General features: G+C 40.8%; 1 long non-coding RNA gene across 1 annotated transcript; it reads right to left on the bottom strand.

Annotated features, from left to right (window-relative positions):
- Nucleotides 1-2,275: 2,275 nt before the first annotated feature.
- LOC139085080 (uncharacterized) lies at nt 2,276-6,778 on the bottom strand. Its single transcript, XR_011543107.1, has 3 exons — nt 6,644-6,778; nt 5,812-6,030; nt 2,276-4,038 (listed from the first exon to the last, which is right to left on the bottom strand). It is a non-coding gene; the product is annotated as an uncharacterized lncRNA (long non-coding RNA).
- Between the last annotated feature and the right edge of the window lie 10,985 nt (nt 6,779-17,763).

Raw genomic sequence — 17,763 nt, 5'->3', positions numbered from 1 at the left:
AGTGCTTCTAGAGGCTCCACGCATAATTCGCCGCGTGTTCCCTCACACTGGGGCCGCCCTGCGTCCCACAGAGCCCATGCCAAACTGGCGCTCAGCAAACACAGACCAGAAAGAGCCCACAAAGTGTCTGATGCTGACATTTGATTAATGTTCCCTGGCCTTTCCAAGCTCAAATATGCTTTCTCTGAAATATTTGAATAACCTTTGAGCACACCCTTCCTAATTTGTCACCCTATGAATACCCAAAACTCATAGGCTGATCCAGCAGCCACAGCACCTCCTGCCCGGTAAGAGATGGCTCCCATCGCTTCCAAGGACAGCGAGCTCCTGGGAGGGACATCTCCACCGGTCTACCGAGGCCTGGAGAAACGAGGAGGAGGAAGCACAAAGGGGGGGCCTGGCACCCCTCACAACAGAAGAGTGGCGGTGGGCCTGCGAAGTAAGCACGGCTCACACATCTGACCTCCCAGGTTCTCCAGGAGACGGGAGCTTCACTTGACTCTACTTCTCATCTGTGGAATAAGTGTTTTTCTCCAGCTTTTCACATTCAGTCTAGCTACTCTACCATCCAGTGGAGCTAAGCACGTGTGTATTGTTGTGCATATGTGTTTGTACAAGTATGCATGTGTCTGCTATGTGTGCATGTGTACACATGTGTGTATTGTGGGTGCATGTGTGCACATGTGTGTATTGTGATGTATGCCTGTGCTGTCTGTATGTGTGTGTTGTGTGCACGTGTGTGTGCAGGTGGCTGTGCACGTGTCTGTTTTCCCAGTACTTCCTCAATGACCTCAACTGCATGCTTACTGGGCCCCTTGTTGACTGTTTAGCTGGAGACAAGCTGCCAGGTGGCGAGCCTCACATCCAGACTGCAGCCAAGCCCCAAGATCAGCACGGAGGAGGGCTGGGAGGGCGAGCAACTTGGCTGACAAGCTACTGCCATCTCTATTTTCCTGTGAAATATACACAGACACGCTGGAACTCTGGTGTCAAAGCCTCGTGAATTTTGTGAGAAGAGAAATCCCCATTTTTAGGAAGCCGGCCTGCCATGGACTCTGCCCGCAGATGCTGGGCAATTACTCACTCTCCTTCACCGTGAGCAGTCTGTCAGTGCAACAGAAAGCAAAGAAGGAAGGAAGGGCGGGAAGGAGGGGAAGGCGGGGGAGAGGAAGAGAGCAAGAAAAAGAATCTCAGTTCACAGCATCACTGTCACCCCTTCAATCTCTCGAGAAATTCGCCTGCGCTTGGGGCAGCCTGACTTGTCTCTGACCTCCACTGACTTCACGACGGAAGGTGAGGAGCAGTTGTTACAGCTTTCCAACATTTACCTTAAAAATGTAGTATTTTTATTTAGTCTGTCAAACCAAACTCTGTGCAATACATTTAAATGATTTGAGGCCACATCCAGGCCAACTGATAAAGATGGGTCCCCAATCATGCATCAAATCCATGTAAAGTGACATTATGAAGCATATGTGTCTTATAATTGGTAGATTTAAATGCTAAAGTTCGGGGCCGGCCCGGTGGCTCAACGGTTAACTTCGCACGTTCTGCTTCTTGGCGGCCCGGGGTTCACTGGTTCCGATCCCAGGTGCGGACATGGCACCACTTGGCAAAAGCCATGCTGTGGTAGGCGTCCCACATATAAAGCAGAGGAATATGGGCACGATGTTAACTCAGGGCCAGGCTTCCTCAGCAAAAATGAGGAGGATTGGCAGTAGTTAGCTCAGGGCTAATCTTCCTCAAAAAAACAAACAAACAAACAAACAAAAAACACAAATGCTGAAGTTCACATACACCAGGAAACCTAGAGCTCAAATAACAAAGAACTTGGAGCAGAGACGAGGGAGGTGGGAAATGGAGAAGTAATGGAGTCAGTGCTCTAACCTGTGAAGGCAAATCCGTGATGAATGAGAAGAAGCCTACACCATGTTTTCATCACTACACTTCCAATCACATTAAACGATTTACATGATCTCGAGCTCCTGAAAATAGCAACAGGAACACAAATGCTTATCTAAAACAGAAACATTACAGCCTACTGCTCCGATGTATACAACATCTTTTCCAGGAACCACCAGGGAGGACATGGTTTTACACTATGATATGCTTGTCTTGTTGCAAACACTCATGTAGATTGTCTTTCTTTGAGTATAAAATGAGACAAATTAATGCAGACATAGATAATATTCTGGAACAGATTCTAAAAAGTCTAAAATTCAACTCTCCATATCAAAATCCAAATTTTCTGAAAAACGAGAAAGAACTATTTGACTTACTGCTTGTATTTTTTTTTATTGCAGACGTGACAAATTACCACAAAATTAGTGGCTTAAAGCAACACAAATTTATCATCTTACCGTGCTGGGCATCAGAAGTCCAACAGGAATCTCACTGTACTAAGATCAAGGTGTCAGTAGGCTGCATTTGTTTCCGGAGATGCTAGGGGACAATCCATTTCCTTGCCTTTTCCAGCTTCTAAAAGCCACTTGCATTCCTTGGCTTGTGGGCCATTCCTTCCTCTTCAAAGCCAGCATCTTCAGGCTGAGCCCTTCCCACATTGCTGTCTCTCTGGCTCTCTCTTCTTATCCCCTTTCCACTTTTACGTACCCTGGGGATTACGCTGGGCCCACTTGGATAATCTCTCTATTTTTTTTCCAAGTAATTTTGTTGAGATCATGACGGTTTATAACATTGTGTAATTTCGGGTGCACATTATTTTTCATCAGTTTCTGAATACACTTCATCATGCTTACCCCCAGTAGTCTAATTTTTATCCATCACCATACATATGTGCCCCTTTATCCCTTTGTCCCAACCCCCAACCTCCTTTCCCTCTGGTAACCACTAATCTGTTCTCTTCATCCATGAATTTGTTATCTTCCACATATGAGTGAAATCATGCAGTATGTGTCTTTGTCTGTCTGGCTTTTTGGCTTAACATCATACCCTCAAGGTCCACCCATGTTGTTGCAAATGGGATGATTTTGTCTTTTTTTTTACAGCTTAGTAGTATTCCATTGTACATATATGCATCTTCTTTATCCATTCATCAGTCAATGGGCACTTGGGTTGCTTCCATATCTTGGCTATTGTGAATAATGCTGCAATGAACATAGGGCGCAAAAGTCTCTGGATCATTGATCTTAAGTTCTTTGGATAAATACCCAGTAGTGGGATAGCTGGATCATATGGTAGTTCTAGTCAATTTTTTGAGAAATCTCCATACTGTTTTACATAGTGGCTGCACCAGCTTGCATTCCCACCAGCAGTGTATGAGGGTTCGCTTTTCTCCACATCTTCTCCAGTATTTGTTGTTTTTTGTCTTGGTAATTATAGCCATTCTGATATCTCATTGTAGTTTTGATTTGCATTTCTCTAATAATTAGTGATGTTGAACATTGTTTCATGTGTCTATTAGCCATCTGTATATCTTCTTTGGAAAAATGACCGTTCATATCCTCTGCCCATTTTTTGATTGGGTTGTTTGGCTTTTTTTTGTTGACTTGTATGAGTTCTTTATGTATTTTGGAGGTCAATCCTTTGTCTGATAAATGGATTAAAGATTTGAATGTAAGACCTGAAACCATAAAACTCTTAGAAGAAAATATAGGCAGTACTCTCTTTAACATTGATCTTAGCAACATCTTTTAGAATACCATGTCTACTCAGGCAAGGGAAAAAAAGAAAAAGTTAACAAATGGAACTGCATCAGACTAAAAAGCTTCTGCAAAGCAAAGGAAACCACGAAAAAAACGAAAAGACAACCCACCAACTGGGAAAAAATATTTGCACACCATTTATCTTCCTATTTTAAAGTCAACAGATTATCAGCCTTAATTCCACCTGTAACCTTCTCTCTCCTTTGCCGTGTAATCTACGTAGTCACAGTTTCCAGGACTGGGATGTGGACATCTTTGGGGGTCGTCGTTTGTCCAGCACACTGCTCTTGAGGTATGTAGGAATCAAATGAAGACGAAAGGCCATCCAAGAGGTAGGGGTGGCCACACTGGGTTGACCAAACGCCCTCAAGATATGCTGGAGAAAATGAAGAGGTTGTATGATCAGATAAATCTGGGAAATGGGAGACAATCATATCCCTTTCTTAGAGGTTTGTATGTTTCCTGTGGCTTCTGTAACAAAGTGCCACAAACTAGGCAGCTTAAAACAGCAGGAATTTTTTCTCTCACATTTCTGGAGGCCAGAAGGCTGAAACCAAGGTGTAAGCCATGCCATGTGCCCTCTGAAACTCATGGAGGAATCCTTCACGGCCTCTCATGGCTCCTGGTGTCTGCCTGCCAGCCTTGGCATTCCTTGGCTTGCAGAGGCTTCACTCCATTCTCTGCCTCCATTGTCAAGCGGCCATCCTCTCCCTGTCTCCACCTCAGTATCTCTCTCTTCTTGTAAGGATACCTGTCATATTGGATTAAAGGCCTGCCCAGCTCCACTATGGCCTCATCTTAACTAGCTATGTCTACAATGACCCTATTTCCAGATGAGGTTGCGTTCACAGGTACCAGAGATTACTTCAATACATCTTTTTGGGGGGGATAGAATTCAACCCAAAACGAATGATTATTTTGAAAACAGCACTATTCTAATTAATGAAGTTTATAATTGTTCTTCCATATGTTTGAACTGGTGTGTAACATATGACTACAGAAATATGAAGTCATATTTTATATCTATATCAAATTATTCAATTAAAAGTCCTGAGATAGATTCCAATTGTACCATGACTTTAGTCCATTCTCAGGACTATTTACAGCCCTAAGATACCTGCATTCACACAGGTTACAACAGAGCACACAAGATATAAGAGGACTGACACACTATCACAACTTGACACTTTAAGGAGGCGGAAATATATTCACATGTATGGAAACTAAATCACGAGAGTTCTAGAATCCAGAATCCAGGTGCTGTTGGTAGTTTAAGGCAGCCTATCAATGATCAGTATATTTCAATACATTTAGCAATAATGCTCGACAAGTCGCTTGGAAGCCATGGTTTTATTTCTATTCAAAAATTTCATTTCCTAGAAGCCTTAAGGAATTGGACAGTAGAGCTCTCCTATGGGCCACGTGCGTCCCAGGAGCTGTGCCTCTCAGGCTTGGCCCTGGGCTTGCCCCAGCAGCCCTGGGAATGCTCTGATGGTGGTTCCCTCCACCCCAGAGCACAGCAGGTGGGGGTCACCTCGCCGGCCACCACACCCCCAGCCCCTCTCTCACCTCTACCTGGAGGCTCCCCGGAGGCAGTGTGCTGCCAGCCAGGAGGGCCCACCCGGCGGGCAGCTGATGCTGCAGCCCTGACACCAGCACTGTGCAGTGCCTTAGAGCGGCGGCCTCCCCGTCCTTCACTCTCCATCCGGACCCTTAACCTAAAGGAACTCTTCTTTTCTCTTTACCACTGAAGAAAAGCATTTCTTAGAAAGAACCTTAACGACCTACCCTTAGTGTGTTAGCGTCAAGGGAAGCCATACAAACCCAAGGGTTGGGTAGATCTTTACCAGACGTCATGGACGCCTAACCTGGAGCCAGAGCATCGCCATGGTGAGGAAGTGGAGTCAGTTCTCTGCACCTCAAGGGTTGATGGGTTGACTCAAAGACCTGGCGGGAATGACAGGGCTTTCTGGCAAGCCGGGGAGTAGGGAGGAAGGAGAAGTGAGGCAGGCAGAGCAGAGCTGCCCTCAGACCAAGGGGATGCCCACCGCCTCCTCTGGGAGACAGAAGAAACAGCGGGCCGTCCTGGAAGAACTCCTTTGCTTTTTAACACCTGACTTTTGAAGGAAACGGGGAAAAAGTCACTTACTGTCTCAGTGCCTCCTCCATCAGACTTGTTAAAGTAAGACAGCTGCAACAATCCCCTCGCCACTCTGCTCCGGGCCCAGGCAGGGAGCTGAGCCGCTCGTGTGGCCCCCTCCTCCCCCAGCCCAGCCCAGCCCAGCCCTGCCCTGCAGGACGAGCTCGCCTGTGGTTTTCCTCGCGAGAAATGGGGGACGCTTTGGGCGCATCTTCTTTCCTGGAAACCCTGCAAGAATTGGCAGGTGGCAGGGGTGCGGTTTGATCTGGAGCTGCGTTTTCACCGTAGGCTGAGCCGCCCTTGCTGGGCTGCCCTGCATCCCTGCCGCCTCCGGCGGTGGCCCCGAGTGGCTGGAGCCCGGCCGTTTATTCAGGTGGCCGAGGCGGCGCAGCGCCCGGGAGCCCCAGGTACACGTGTAAGGACAAATGGCAGCCGTCGGGGGAGGCTGCGCGCGTTTGATGTGGGGCTGGAGAAGGAGCTGAGTGGGTTAAGAGGCCCCTTGCCCCCTCGGAGGCCCAGTTCACACTTTCATGTTTGTCTGGGTTGAATGGGAGGTCAGGAGGTGAAACAGAGTTCACCCAGAAGTTGACTGATAGCGCGGGGTGTGCGGGCGGGGCGTCTAGACCCGGCCGGCGAGGGGGCCGCCCGCCCGGGAAGCGCCCGCAGCCTCGGCGGGTGATGGATGGGCCGGGCCTGCGCAGCTGTGGGGCGGCCCCCGACAGATGTGGGCAGCCCCCCACCCCCACCCCGCCCCGGGCACCCCCGCCCGCCCCGCCCGCACCCCTGGGGCCTGGGAACCGAGCGGGCCCCAGAGCTCAGAAGCAGCATTGGGGCGCCTCACCTTATTTATCTATCGGCCGAGGCGGGAGGAAAAATGATTCCATAATGGCATCGCCTGCGTAGGAAAAGATTGTTTGCTTTTGTGGGAGCAAAAGGCAACTTTCTGCCCCCACCGCTTGAGTGTTGCTAAGTGAACGGTAATGACTAAGCTAGAAATTTCATAGGGAGAGGCTAATGGCAAGCTGACTTAAAAAGTCCTTTTATGTCCAACTTCTGTTTAATCCCTTGAGGAAAAAAACAAAACAAAACAAAACTGTGACTAAGAAAGTTCAAGTCGCACAGGACCCGGGTTTCCAGGGCCGGGGTCGCTTCTGCTGTACATGACTTTGAAAAGAAGGACTTGAGAATTTATTCCAGTGGATTCCCACCCTTGTCTTAAAGAGAGCTCCCTACTCTTGAGAGGAAAGGGCCATCGGAAGGGTTCCTTTGCCCCCACCTTAGCCCACCCCCTACCCCCACCCCCACCCCCACCCCGTGGATCAAAGCGAAGAATTCAGAAGTAAGGCAGTCCTGAAATTCTCCTAGTTGTGGCTATTTGAGATGATGTATCAAGTGTACTTTTTTTTTCCCACGCAGAAGACATGGCTGGAGACTGAGAGCAGAGCTTGGCTTGGTTTCTGTGCCTTTCTGAGCCCTGCTCCTTCCAGGGCGAGCCCTCCCGGTGTCGTCTGCAGAGGCGTCAGTCCACCCCGCAGGACCATGGGTTTCGAACATCTACCTTCTCTTCCTGGAAATGAAGACAAAGCGGAGGAATATTGCCTAACGTCTGCAGAAAGGGGGGAGCGATTCTCTGGCAAACGTCGTCTCCAAATGTGTTCATCCGGAGCCGACGTTCCTACCAAGGGCCCAGGACGGACCCGGGATCTCCCTTGTTCTGGGGCGGGGGGGGCGGGGGGGGCGGGGGGGGCGGGCCAGGCGACAGCTGCAAACGCCATTCCTCTGGGATAAACCAAGAGCAGCCACGGGAGGGTTCTGAGAGGAGTCCTAGAGTGTGAAGAGGGGAACTGAGGAGCAGGCGGCTACAAAATAATAAACAATTAAGTTTTCACTTGGCAAAGAAGCAGGACGCTCCGTCACACAGCCCCGTCCATTATCACGCTTGACTCGGTTTCAGATGAGCCTTAAAGAGGGCAGAACACCTCGTGGGCTTTCCATCCTAAAAGTCCTCAGGAGTGTCTCCAAGAGTCTGAATGCTTTTCAAATAACTCTACTTAGAAATGATGGTTTGACTGAGGATTTTTCGAAACAAAGGCAGTTTAAACACCTAGATTGATGCAATCTTTGTTTTTTAAATTTTAAAAATATAAGTTACTCGTGAAAAGGGAAAAATAAGATGTTTCTTAAAAGATTAGTTAAGAAAGTAACTTAAGGATTGATGTCTAAGAAATATAGGATTTCTTACACATTTCTTTTTCTGCGTTTCTGCTTCTACCATTTTCTCCATTTTGAAAACATGCTTTTCAACAGACTTCTTTTGAGCAAGTGATGTGTGCTACAAAATAGAGATAAAAGATTAGTAAGCAGCAGAAATTTATGGAAACCAAAACAGAAGTTTTTTGAAAGGACTAATAAAATAGACAATAAACTAAACTGAGAGAAAGAGAATATAAATATACATTACCAACAACGGAAATGAGAAAAGAGGATAGTAAACAGATTAATGTAAAAGAATTTTAAATCATAACAAAATAATATCTGCACAGCATCATGCCAATCATTTGAACATACAAAACAAATAAATATTATTTTTAGGGAAACATGTTACCAAAATCATCTCCCAAAAGGGACAGATGGTAAAAACCTATTATACTAATAATTTTAAAAGAAATTTAAAAGCTTCTCAAATAACTACCACAAAAAGTTTTCAGGCACAGAGTTATTTGTCAACTTTCACGGGTCATTTAAACTATCTGATAGCGTAGAAAAATATGGAGAATTTCCCAGACAAATTTATGATACTGAGACTAAAAACAAAGCCAGATAAACATAGGAAAAACTGAAAATTACACTTTCCCCTCACTTACTGGTACAAGTTAAAGGAATTCCAAGTATTAATACAGTGAATCCAACAAAATAAAAAAGGATAACATACTGTGAAGAAGTGGGTTTATTCCATACTGTAATTCAAATCTAGGAAGTCTGTTAACATGATTTATTACATTAATTGTTAAACAAAGAAATCTCACATAAGCATTTCATCAGATGCAAAAAAAGAAAAGAGACATTGAGTAGAATTTAACAGCTGTTCCTGTTTTTTAGTGATATATAGTAAATTAGGATAGTAAGAAAGTTCTCAAACAGGCTGGGGAATATATCTTCCAAAACTCACAGCAAATATTTTATACTAAATAGTGAAACACTAGACGTACTTCAAGTCAAGACTATGATAAGAATGACTAAATTCATTTTTTTCCAATATCACTTTGGAATTCCAAATCAATGCAATAAGATAAAGATACATTCAGAAGAAAATTATTGGAAAGGAATATGTGAAATTATCATTAGTTGAAGATGATTTTTACTACATATAAAAAAAAGAATCAAATTAGATGGTTCAGCAAAGTGACTGAACACAAGTTAAAATAAAAATGTGTCCTTTTAAAGACAAGACGACAAATAGAAAATGAAATGGAGGTAAAAATCCTACTTGAAAAGTAATGGGGGCAAACCAATGGGGGGGAAGGATGGTACTGGGACACTGGATATCTACCTGGAAAAAGACTGATTTAGCCAGACCTTCCCTCTCACCATACACAAATAATTCAAAATGGATGATAGACCTAAATGTAAGAACTAAACCTATTAACTTCTTTGAAGAAATAGAGTAAATCTTTTTGACCTTGAGTTAGGCTAAGAATCCTTAGATAAAACACCAAAAGCGCAAGTGATAAGAGAAAAAGATAAATTGAACTTAATCAAAGTTAAAACCTTTCCACTTCAAAATATACCATTAAAAATATAAAAAGGCAAGCCACAGACTGGGAGAAAATATTTGCAAATCATATGTCCTAAAGAAGATTTGTATCCAGAGTATATAAAGAACTCTGACAACTCAATACTAAGAAGATAAATAGCCCATTAAAAATAGGCAAAAGATTTAAATAAAAATTTTCCCAAAGAAGATATACAAAATGGCTGATAAGCACATGAAAAGATGCTCAATATTATTAATCATTAAGTAAACAAAAATTAGAATTACAATGAGATACCACTTCACATTCACTAGGATTGCTGTAATCAAAATGTCAGACAATACTAAGTTTTGGTGAGGATAGGGAGAAACTGGCATCTTTATTCACTGCTGACGGAAATGTAAAATGGTGCAGTCACTTTAGAAAACAGTTTGGCAGGCTCTGAAAAGGCCAAACACAAATTTATCTTATGACCCAGTAGTTCCATTCCTAGGTATCTACTAAAGAAAAATGAAAACATATGTTCATGCAGACTTGCACACAAATGTTTATAGCAGCAATATTCACAACCAAAAAGTGAAGCAATCCAAATGTCCATCAACTGGTGAATGGATAAGCACAATGTTGTATACCTACACAACAAACGCTATTTGGCAATAAAAAGAAACAACGTAAAATACGTGCTACAACATGGGTGAACCTCAACAACATTATGCTAAGTGAAAGAACCCAGTCACAAAAGACCACAGGTTATATGACTGCATTTATATGAAAAGTTTAGAAGAGGCAAATGTGTAGAGACAGAATGTAAATTAGTATTGTCGGGGGCTGAGGTGGAAATGAGACTAACTGAAAAGTGCATGAAAAAATCGGGGGGCGGGAATTCTAAAGTTGAAAATTTTAGAAATTGGAAAATTTAGAAAAATTCTAAAACTGGATTATGGTGATGCACAATTTGGTAAATATACAAAAATTATTGAACTGTATACTTAAAACAAGTGAATTTTCTGATATGTAAATTATGCCTCAATGAAGCTGCTAAGATGGCAATCGGACTTATATTTTCTGCCATGATGGAGTCACTTGTGGAAGACCAATGGTCCTACAGAGAGCAAATAGGAGATCTGGATGACATTGTTTTTAAATGCTTGTAGGACTTGCCAATGCTACCAGGACTTCAGGGGCCGAGACTTCCAGGAGAAAAGGAATTTAATGAAAGAAGTGAAAGCTGCGTTTTCCAACTCTTGGTGTTGAGCACGAGGCTGAGAATGCAAGCAGAATGCTGCCGTGAAAATGCAGAGTCCAGCAGAGAATTTGGTAATTGCACAATGCTGGAGAGAGAAAAATGGGAGCTCGTAACTTCTAAGACAACTGGAATTTAAGAGTTAAGACACTTGAGAGAAGGAGGGTTCAGAGCAAAATGCCCAACATCTAAAGGATTTCCTCTCAAGGCATTTGCAGAATCCTTTTTTTAACATTAACTTTTAATTTTGAAATAATTTAAACTCACAGAAAAGTTGCAAAAACAGTGCAGAGAGTTCACACACACCCTTCCCCCAGCAGTATCCATGGCCTCTACCCTCTAGATGCCGGTAGTACCCCGCTAGTCATGAAAATCGAAATGTCTATAGACATCGCCAAATGTCCCCTGGGAGCAAGATCATCCTAGGTTGAAGAAGACTGCTGCAAAGTTAACAATTTATATGAGCATTATACAACTATCAAAACCAGGAAACTGGGGCTGGCCCGGTGGTGTAGTGGTTAAGTTCACATGCTCTGCTTCAGTGGCCAGGCATTCGTCAGTTCAGATCTCAGGCTTGAACCAACACATCACTCATCAAGCCATGCTGTGGCAGCATCCTACATATAAAATAGAGGAAGATTGGCACAGATGTTAGCTCAGAGTCAATCTTCCTCACCAAAACAAAACAAAACAAAACAGGAAATTAATAGTGTTATAACACTATTAAATGAAATACAGATTTCATACAAATTTCTCCTGCTGTGCATTTTCTGTTCCAGGATCCAATCCAGGAATCCATTGTTTATTTGTTGTATCTCCCTAAACAACTCCACTCAGTACCGGTTCCTCAGTCTTTCTTTGTCTTTCATGGCCTTGAATCACTTGGTGAGACCTGGTCAGTTCATCTGTGGAATGTCTCTTGATTTGGTTTGTCTGATTTTTGCTCATTACTAGATTGAGGTTATGATTTTTGGCAAGAATACCACAGAAGTAATGTTGTGTTCTTTTCTTTGTGATGCATCCTATCGGGGGAATCTCCTGCCAAAATCTATTATTACTTGGGATACTAACCTTGATCAACTTGGTTAAGGTATTGTCTCCCATATTTCTCCAATGTAAAATTATCATTTCTCCTTTGTAGTTGGTAAATATCTGGGGGAAGAGCCTTTGAGTATATGCAAATATTCTATTTATCTTACAACTGTTGTCCAATGACTTTAGTGTCCATCAGTGGGCCTTCCCTGCATAATTATTACTCTGCGGCTTGCCTACAGTGATTTTGTATTTCCCTCATTTCTTCTACATTTATTAATTTGAATTATTCTGTAAGGAAATTTTGTCACTTCTCTCCCATTTACTCATTTTTTATACCAGGATAGACTCATGAATATTTATTTTATTCTATGGGTTATAACCCAATACACCATTTTTTATTTTGTTCCCCAAATTATTCCGGCTTTTGCCATTGGGAGCTTTTTCACGTCAGTTTCTGTGTCCTTTTGATGTATTCCCACCAGTTTTCAAACTCTTTCTTATTTTCCAGATCCACAAGATGTCCCAGGCACTTGTGATATTTTCTCTGCCCCACCTCTGGAATCTACCACTTTTCCAGGAAGCTGTGGCACCTTATATTGGAGATGGTCTTTAGAAAGCAAGATCTGGGCTCTGTGTGCTCACTGCTATGAGTTGTAATTTCTCCTAGGCCCTCTCAGCATACAGAGCTAGGAAATATATATATGTGCACTAACACATATATATGTACATATCACTTTTTATATCCATCTGGCTGAATATATATTTAAAACCACAAGTTCATACTGATACCTCCAATTCCAATTCAAAAACCACACATTTCATTTTAGCCCTTCTACTTCTTTATTTGTAACTCCTTTCTCTCACTGTGAGAAACCTGGTTCCCATCATCTACCATATATATATACTTATTTGCTCAATCCTGGTATGCAGGTGGAATAGTCACAGAGTTTCTAACTCGTACCCCTGTGAGAAGCAAGTTTACTAACTGTGGTATTTTTGTAAAGTTATTTTTATCTTTATCCTTACATTATAATGTCAGAATACTATTTTCCAAAGTTATCTACACTAGTTCTTTTCTTCTCCATCCCATTGTGTGGGGAATTACTTATTCATTAAAATAAGTAAATAAGTAAATGAATTATTAATTCATTTATAATCCAGTTGGGTTTGTACATTACTGTTTGTATTCCATTTCAGATTTCCCCTTTATCCTGGTTCATATTATTCGTTTGTTTGTTTACTTGGGGGAGTGCATGAAGTATTACCATGGTTCTAAGCGTCAAAGCTATGCAAAAAGATATACTCAGAGAAGAAGCACTTTCTCTTCATCCTTATTCATTTGCTGAATTCTTAACCTTCACAAGGCAAAGAGCTAAGAAGCTAAGCAGAAAACTGCTGAACAGCAAAGGGAGATTTTAGGCAGTTTCATGATTCTGAAAAGATCACAATTGGAATTCAGAGGCTGCTAAGAAGGAAAAGCCCTACTAGAAACCCCAACCTTTCTGTTGAGATCCCTGAAGGGATTTTAGCCTCCAGTTCATTCAGTTCCTAACTGGATTAGGATAACCTCCCCAGACTCTCTACCCACGGAAGGGTACAGTGAACTCTCCTTGAAGGAAGATGACATTATTCACGGCCTCAGCAACTTTTATACACAATGTCTAATATTCAATCAAAATTTAGTAGATACACATAGAAATAGACACTAATAATAGACATGATAAGAACTTTTTAAATGTCTTATTAATGTCCTCAGTAGAAGCAGATTCATTGTTAAGCTAATGACACTTAAGTTCTGGGCCCCTCACTTGCTTGGATCCCTTCTAAAGCTCTGGGAGGAGCCCTAGACGTGTGTTCATATGGTCATGTTTGCAAAATTTGAAGAAAAGTTTGAAGAAAACCAAAAGAAAAGTTTCACCACAGTCAGTGAACACTGTTTTCTCTTTCCATTCCTACTTTCTCTCTGACACTTGTCTCCTCACGTCAGATGTCAGGCTTATCAGGTGATGCAGCAGCCATAGGCATTCTGGGGATCTGACCAAAGGGAATCTGAATTGAGGATATGTTTATTTTGGGATTAGTGAGATACGTTTATGTACCTCACAGTCACTTCCAAGTATGGAGAAGTTATTGTTAACTGTTCCACTGTCAAATGGCTTCTAGGAATGTACTTCTGATTGCTGACACAGATCCAGCAACCATAAGTATGATATTTGAATAGTAGAGCAAGGTGATGTACCATGAAGTTAGTAAAGCTTAAGCTTTAAGGCCTTCATTTGTATAAGTCCCTTCTTAGGCCTTGTACCTAATTTTGCATCCTTAATTGCATATTCTTAAAAGTGAGAATCGAAATTACATAGTCTTCAAGCCCTACAATATCCAGATCCACCGCAATAGTAGAAAAGAAACAAAGTTCTAACTTTATGAAGCCAGGAGCTACTCTATTAAAAATTCTTCCAAAAATGATAAAAATTTGATAGAGGTTTCCAAAATTTGATAAGGAATCTAATAATTGGCAGTAAAATATCAATAGCAAGTTGAGAACCTGAAAGAAATTTCTCTAAACTATTAGGAACAATAAATTTTAATCCATCATATAAAGGGAAGACATATCTTTCTATTCTCTTCATAGAAAATGGTATTACAAATTTATTTTTGTATGAAAAGGCTACCGAGGAATAAGTAAGAAAGAAAGAATGATAGACATACATCGGGCAGTTGGTTAATAAAATATTATGTAATTTTAACACATTTATTTGGAGCCTGTGATATTTGCAAGCTTTTATAAATTTGTAATTTTTTGTAATTTATTTTCTTATCCTAAATAAAGATTGACTTTTGTGGCTAATTAAGCTTTCGTAATTTTGTGTCTTTTCCTTAAAATTGTTACTAAATTAAAGTTAAGGAATTTTAAATGTCTTATTAGATACATTTTCCAAAAAATATTTCCCTAAGGAGACCCTTGTAAATAGTATCCTAAAGTCTGTAGTTCTCTTATGAGCAATCTTATTCTTTTTTCTGTTTTACTCAGCTCTTGGAATGATGCGTTCCAAAAAGCAAGATGTAGCTTTAACCACATAGGTGTAATTGCTTTGTAAGCCATAAAGCATCATGTGACTTAAAGATATCACTAAACTTTAAAACACTTTTTTTATAATATTAAGTATTATTTTACAAATAATGTATAGACATAATTACAATACCAAATCGTACAAAAGGGGATAAAATGCTGATCTGTCAACCTAAGGGATTATCTAATGACTCCTTACAATGAAAGATGAGAAGGTGAGTGTGTTTACCTGCTTTCAACTTCTCCTCTATCCTCGCCGCTTCCAGTTTTGTGGGGAGCTTTCCCAGAGTGACTTTTCTAGATTAAGTAAACTTTCCAAGTCTTTTATTACTGGGAAGTGTTTTTTACTCCCATGTTTAATTACTGGTCTGGAATTTTAAGTTCAAATTTCCTTCCCTCAGAGTTTTGAAGACATTGTCCTTGCTATTTAGTGTCCTGTCATGCTAGTAAGGTAATCTGAAGTCAATTTTTATTTTTTGAAGAAACTTGTTCCAATTCCTCATTTTTTACTCTTTGTCATTGACTGCTTTATCAAAGTAAAACAACTTAAATGATTAGCCTTAATAATTGAATAGCATAAAACATAAAAGACAAGACAAATTTTCTTCCCTGTTTTAGTTACCAAAAAAACTTCATGTATTTATTCCTGAGAAGACCTGCTCAAATATTATTTTATTGCCTATCACTGTCCATCGAATTGCAGATGAAGTCCTATTATCTGATAAGGTTACAAGGAAAATCATTAAAAATATCATGCAACTTAATGTTTTTCTTATTTTAACCAAAATTTATAAGCCTACACTCATTCACCAATGAGGGCCAAAACCTTTTTTTGACGCAGGATTCATCACTGTTTTTGGGTTTGTTTGGTTTTTTTTTTTTGCATAAACCACACCCCTAGTTCACCATCTGTTTTCTTCTATACATTTCTTTAAAGTAAAAAGAGAATAAGAAAACTTGTGAAGAAATTTAAGTGCAGAATCCTAGACTTTGAGATTGTTTTCCCAAAAATGAGTTGCTTTATTGTCCACACTTCAGTCATCAGCAATTTCTTATCAACTTGACTTTACTGAATGTTTAATAAAAATTCAACTTACTTTTCAGAGAAACAATAACTTTTTTTGTCACATGATATTTTATTAAATAACCTAATTATAATAAGAAAAAAAAAACTGCATAAACTGAAATACACTTAGCAATTCATAGTCTCTTCTCCACGAACTTTAACAATCCAGAAACGGATTTTGGGGATGGAAACTTTTTTTTAATATTTTAAAATCACTTGTCAGGCTTTGTATAGAATAGCCAGCCATTCAAATCTTTAAGTGTACTAGTTCGCAAATAGTTAACAATGGATTGATTTTATACTACTCTCACTTATTCCCAACAAGATATTATACTACTAATGAAAATATCGAACTCTGTGTAACATGTCAGTAATTAACCTGCTACACTTTTTGAATACTGCCCATAAATACATATAATATCAATTTGTGATCACTGTTTACAAATTCAAGCTTTCTGAAAGTTTTAAATATGGTGATAGGAACGTTAAAGATACAATTACATCTCATAAAATAGCTCTTTATTTTCTATTCTGTACATATTCTATTTTGGCTATTCACGATTGATTTTAATAAAAATAACCTACCAGGGACTCTCCATAATGCAATCCTTTATTCCACGTCAGCAGAACGTGTTCCTTCATTTACTTTATCACTTCATTAACTTATTAACTCATAACCATGCATGTACCGTGTATCTTCTATGTGTCTAGCACAGTTCTTGGGTTATTGCTAAAATAATTCACACATCCTAGGGCTTCTCCAGTCATTCTCTTTGTCCCTATCTCTCTGCTCATTACCTCAGCATCTTCCTTTTGGGAGGAAACTTATTTGTAAAAGGCCACTGGGGTTATCTTGGAATCAGTGGAAGAAAGCATCTGCTGGTTGCCTCTTAGGAAGAGGAAAGCCCGAGGTGACAGAGGGAAAGAGAGGGGTGCTACACTGCTCTGAGGAGAAGAGGAGTAAGATGTGGGGAGATCTGAGCTCAGAACATTCCGGACAAAGAGACAGGGAGGGCAAAGCCTCCTTCTTTCAGAAACAGAAAGAAGCCCAGGGTGGCTGGACATTAGTGAGCAAAGACTGAGGGGCATGAGGCAAGGTGAGAAGTAGTTGGTGAGCTTCCTAGACCAAGACTCCACACAGGGAACTGCAAGTAAACACCCGACACAACTACTCGAAGAAACACACACACACGTATTTTGCAATATTTCAACATTGGCACTAAAATTGTGGAGGACATTAGAAAAATACCACTGAACTATCTCCCTTTCATAATACATTTACTATATGTGAAATCTTGAGATATTTTTAGAAAGTGAAATTTTCATCAGTAAAGAAAACTCATAGATATTTCTAGAACTCTGTCCCTTCTCCCACTTCATCTATTTCTTTTAGTGGCATTTGGGAAGATTTGTTATTTTTCATAATATATGGTTTAGGTTTGAAATATTTTTCTTTAATTTCCATATTCCAAAAATTCACAATACTATTTATGTGGTCATATCACTATGAATATGACTCCGTGTCACATAAATAGTCATGTAACTTTTTATGTTGTCTCCTGCTTATGTAGGGGAGTTCTCAGAAACCCTATTTTATTTAGGCCCTGCTCCCTTTCTGGGGCTGGTACGGTAATATATGGATTGAAGCCTGCTACTTCGATGCTTTTGTCAGCCTGAAACCTTGCCTTCCAGTGTGTCTCAAACCATGGTACACGATAAATCAACACTTGCGTCTGCACAGCTATATATTCTTTCTGTGGCTTTAAATATTTTTATAATCACGGGTGTGCTATAG

This window comes from Equus przewalskii, chromosome 8 (assembly GCF_037783145.1).
Source record: "Equus przewalskii isolate Varuska chromosome 8, EquPr2, whole genome shotgun sequence".
Taxonomy (NCBI): Eukaryota; Metazoa; Chordata; class Mammalia; order Perissodactyla; family Equidae; genus Equus; species Equus przewalskii.
Note: the sequence above shows the minus strand (reverse complement) of the source record. Positions and strands in the feature narration are given on the sequence as shown.